We start from the raw sequence: 5,381 nt of genomic DNA on the forward strand, positions 1-5,381 counted from the left end.
AGCTCAGTTGACTCCTATGTAGCCCAGAACCAGTAGCCGTGATAGGACTGCTTGGCAGGGACAGTTAACTGACTCAGGAAAAGCAACCTGGCCCCAAGGGTAGCTGGAACCAGGAGTTCCAGTTGATTCCATCAGCAGACCCTCTGAGGCGTTCCCAAGGTGCAGCGTGGTGGAAGATTAATTAGGTTTAGTGTGATTGGATTGAAGTGCCAATCTAATCAAGGGGAAGTCCCACCCACTCTGCCCTGTGCCTATATAAGGCGAGGCGCGTCGGCCGCGGCACTCATTGAAGCCGCCGAGTCGGGAGAGCAGCAGAGCCAGGCCGGTGCTCCAGAAGGCAGCAAGATGTTGAGAGCCACAGCTCCCTGCTGGTTCCCACCCGGATATCCAGAAGCTAAGAAGGTGGCCGAGGAGCTGGCCCTCGAGGCTCCAGAGCTCCCACTGCCCTCTCATCAGCCTGCCCGGAACTTCGGGCTCTGGGTGCCCCAGATGTACAACCAGGCCTCAGCGCTTGTGGGGATCCAGGCGGAGCCTCAGAATAGCGGTCCGGCGGTGGCCCCAGAGTGGCCCGAGACGGTGACGGAGGCGTGGTACTTCCCTGCGCAGAGGGGATCGGCCTGCCGGCTGCCAGCCGCCCCAAGGCTGACAGAGAGCCCCCCCGCAGTCGGCATCTCAGCCCCCAGGGAGAGGAAGAGGATCGCCCACTTTCCCAGCCCTTGCTTGGCCACAGGTCCCACAGATGCCAAGAGAACCCTGGCGGCCAGCAGCCGCCAACGCTCCAATGGCTCCGAGGTCGGCAGACAGCCATGGAAGACGCGCAACAGGTCAGGGATGGCACACAAGACCTCCACCACCAACAGCTCCAAGCGAATCGCCCGTCGTCCATCCTTACGGAGTTGGAAGAAACCCATCATCCTCCGAAAGTCTGGGTGCCGAGTCCCCAGCGTCCTCCGCCGAGGCTATCTCCAACTGCTCACCAAAGAGTGTCTCCAGTTCTGCGCCTCCGAGCAGGAGGCAAAGGAGAAGGCGCTCAACGAGGAGAAGGTGGCCTACGACCGCAGCCCCAATAGGAACGTCTACCTGAATGTGGTCCTCAACACCCTCAAGAGACTGAAGGGCCTCACCCCCAGCTCCATGCCCGGCCTCAGCCGGGCCGCTCTGTACAGCCGCCTCCAGGACTTCCTGCTCACTCGCGAGCAGCTCAAGGAGAACGGCTACCCCTTCCCGCACCCGGAGCGGCCCGGAGGCGCCCTGGTCTTCACTGCCCAGGGAAGGGGCCCGGCGACTCCTCTCGCAGGGTCTGCTGCCGTTGTGGCACCGAGTACCTGGTGTCCTCTTCGGGCCGCTGTGTACGCGACCAGGTGTGTTATTACCACTGGGGGCGGGTCCGCTCCAGCCAAGTGGCTGGAGGCCGGCTTACCCAGTACACCTGCTGTGCAGCTGCTCCTGGCTCCGTGGGCTGCCAGGTGGCAAAGCAGCACGTGCGGGACGGCCGCAAGGAGAGCCTGGATGGCTTCGTGAAGACCTTCAAGAAAGAGTTTTCCGGAGACGCTTATCCAGGAATCTACGCCTTGGACTGTGAGATGTGCTACACCACGCACGGCCTAGAGCTGACCGTGTCACCGTGGTGGACGCCGACATGCGGGTGGTGTACGACACCTTCGTCAAGCCCGACAACGAGATCGTGGACTACAACACCAGTTTTCCGGCGTGACCGAGGCCGACGTCGCCCAGACCAGCATCACGTTGCCGAAAGTCCAAGCCATCCTGCTGAGCTTTTTCAGCGCCCAAACCATCCTCATCGGGCACAGCCTGGAGAGCGACCTGCTGGCCCTGAAGCTGATCCACAGCACCGTGGTGGACACGGCGGTGCTCTTCCCGCACTACCTGGGTCTCCCCTACAAGCGCTCCCTAAGGAATCTCTCGGCCGACTACCTAGGACAGATCATCCAGGACAGCCAGGACGGGCACGACTCCGGCCAGGACGCAAACGCCTGCCTGCAGCTGGTGATGTGGAAGGTCCGAGAGCGCGCCGGGATCCAGCGAAGCCACCCGTCCGCCTCTCCCGCCGCCCTGGCCTGTCCTCAGCCGCAGGCCTCTGCCACAACTTCCACAAGAACGGAAGAAAAAGTGGTCAAGGTGGATTCTTCCACACAGACCAACTGTGGAACTGCCATCGCTCCCGAGAGCTAACCCTGTCCACGGGGGGCAAACCGACAAAAACCGGAGCAGCCGGTTGTGCAGGAGAGGGCGAAAAGCCAAGACGAACCCCGACCCCCGACTCCCAGTCCCCCGGAGTCCCTGCCGCGGCCCCTCGCGACTGTCCCCATCCCTCTGCCCCTCCCAGACCTCCATCCTTCCGCCAATCGCCTCTCCGAGCCCCGAGCCCCGACTCCCAGGCCCCGGAGTCCCTGCCGCGGTCCCTGGCGCCTGTCCCCATCCCTCTGCCCCTCCCAGACCTCTGTCCTTCCGCCGCTAGCCTCCCTCAGCCCACCTGGACTTCCGTGGTCTCTGAGAACAAAGCCAGCCCCCTGGCCCGCCAGCCTCCTGCCAGTCTTCCCTCCTGGGCTCTTCCTCTTCTGTGGGGCTTTCTCAACCTCTCCTCCCCCACCCGAGTTTTCCCCCACCCCCGGGGGCAGGCAGAGAAGCAATGTCTCTATGAATTTCTTTCTTAAATATCAAAGAACTTCAAAACAACGGAATGGCACTGGCCTCTCACTGTGCCCTTACCTGTTTTTCTCTAGAGGCACCACGCTGGGGTGGGTGAAGCACTCGGGCTCTGGAATTACACATCTGGGTTCCAATTCAACTTCCACCACCTACTGGCTTTGTCCTATTGGACAAAGGACGTCTTGGTGCTTCTACGTTTTTATCTTTAGAGTGTGATCATAACCTCACGGTGAGGAATGAATGAAGCAACACATGGCAAGCCTTGAAACAATCGCACATAGTAGGTATTCCATTCATGTTAACTATCTTTCCTTCTTATAATAGCTTATAATGGGAATTCGTGAACACTGTGTCCTTAATCCTTGGAACAACCCAAAGGCTAGGTAAATAAAGCTGAATTTCATACCTAAAGAAGCCATGCGTCTTCACCTTCGCCAAATGCTCCTGACTGTGAGGAGCGCTGGTGGCTTGTTTATTTTGTACTTGGTACTTTGCACCTATTAACCCAGTTAGTCCTCATCATAGTTGTGAGAGAGAGAGCGTTCTCATCCCCATTTTACAGATGAGGAAACTGAAGCACAAGCGTTAAGCAGTTTATCCGAGGTATCCTAGCTACAAGTCAGGTGCAGGCAGCCTGGCTGCAGAGCCCCTGCTCTGGCCGCTGCACTACCTGACTTCCCTGGAGTGTGTATGGTGAGAGTCAAAGTGGATTCTTCCACACAGACCAACCAATTACAATGTCTGAAGCAGTCAGGCAACTTCAACCGGGCTCCAGGAGAGAATGAACCATCAGGCCTCTCTAAATCCATGTCTCCATTTTGAATCTTCAATGAGAGATGAGACACTAAGTAGCTAGTTTTGGTGGAGGGGCTGATTTTATGCGCCTGTGTGTGCTTGCGGCTGGCGGGGGGTGGGGGGTGGGGGGAGGTGTGCCTGTGTGTGTATGTGTACCTAACTAAGGTAAACTGATAATTTGAATGCTTACATTTCTGTTATTTTAATTTGCATATGTGAGCCCCCACACACGGATATACAAACACACCCTGTTCCAGAACAATGACTTAGTGAAGAACTGGATTTCCACTCTGTCAGACAAATTGAGGAAAGCGCTCAAGTAGGGCATTTCTGATTGATTTGACCGTTGCTGGAATTTTATTTTCCTTTACAACGTAGACTCCTTCTGTGGAGATTTCATAAATAAAGGTCTTGGTTGTTGTTGTTGTTGTTGTGCGTTATTTCTTTAAATTTTTGTAATTTACTTAAATTGTAAATTTTAATTTTCAGTTGAAAATAAAATTACATATGTTTATGACGTTCAACACGAGGTTTCATATACGTATACATTGTGGAATGACAAAATCCAGCTAATTAACATACTCATTTCCTCACATACATATTTTATTGTGATGAGAACATGCTTATGATCTACACTTACAGCAATTTGCAAGTATACGATGCTTAGTTATTAACTGTAGTTGTCATGCCGTTCAATAGATCTCTAGAACTATGCCCATCTGAAATTTTGGTACTTTGCACCTATTAACCCAGTTAGTCCTCATCATAGTTGTGAGAGAGATTGCGTTCTCATCCCCATTTTATAGATGAGGAAACTGAAGCACAAGCGTTAAGCAGTTTATGCGAGGTAACCTAGCTACAAGTCCGGTGCAGGCAGCCTGGCTGCAGAGCCCCTGCTCTGGCCGCTGCACTACCTGACTTCCCTGGAGTGTGTATGGTGAGAGTCAAAGTGGATTCCTCCACACAGACCAACCAATTACAATGTCTGAAGCAGTCAGGCAACTTCCAACCGGGCTCCAGAGAGAATGAACCATCAGGCCTCTCTAAATCCATGTCTCCATTTTGAATCTTCAATGAGAGATGAGACACTAAGTAGCTAGTTTTGGTGGAGGGGCTGATTTTATGCGCCTGTGTGTGCTTGCGGTGGGCGGGGGGTGGGGGGGGTGGGGGGAGGTGTGCCTGTGTGTGTATGTGTACCTAACTAAGGTAAACTGATAATTTGAATGCTTACCTTACCGTTAATTTAATTTGCATATATGAGCCCCCACACACGGATATACAAACACACCTGTTCCAGAACAATGACTTAGTGAAGAACTGGATTTCCACTCTGTCAGACAAATGAGGAAAGCGCTCAAGTAGGGCATTCTGATTGATTTTACCATTGCTGGAATTTTATTTTCCTTTACAACGTAGACTCCTTCTGTGGAGATTTCATAAATAAAGGTCTTTGTTGTTGTTGTTGTTGTGCGTTATTTCTTTAAATTTTTGTAATTTACTTAAATTGTAAATTTTAATTTTCAGTTGAAAGTAAAAATTACATATGTTTATGGCGTTCAACATGAGGTTTCATATACGTATACATTGTGGAATGACAAAATCCAGCCAATTAGCATACTCATTTCCTCACATACATATTTTATTGTGATGAGAACGTGATTACGATCTACACTTACTGCAATTTTCAAGTATACGATGCTTAGTTTTTAACTGTAGTTGTCACGCCGTTCAATAGATCTCTAGAACTATGCCCATCTGAAGTTCTGTATTATTCGACTAATGTCTCCCCAATCCCTCCCCGGCCCCTGCCTCGGTTAGCCACCATTCTGCTCTCTACAACCACGAGTTCAACTTTTTTAGATTCCACGTAGAAGTGAGATCATGCGGCATTTGTCTTTCCGTGCTTGCTCTTTACA

General features: G+C 52.5%; 1 pseudogene; it reads left to right on the forward strand.

Annotated features, from left to right (window-relative positions):
• The first annotated feature begins 295 nt into the window (after positions 1-295).
• LOC117079051 lies at positions 296-2,479 on the forward strand (annotated as a pseudogene).
• Positions 2,480-5,381: the final 2,902 nt, after the last annotated feature.

This window comes from Trachypithecus francoisi, unplaced genomic scaffold (assembly GCF_009764315.1).
Source record: "Trachypithecus francoisi isolate TF-2019V2 unplaced genomic scaffold, Tfra_2.0 Lachesis_group7, whole genome shotgun sequence".
NCBI lineage: Eukaryota > Metazoa > Chordata > Mammalia > Primates > Cercopithecidae > Trachypithecus > Trachypithecus francoisi.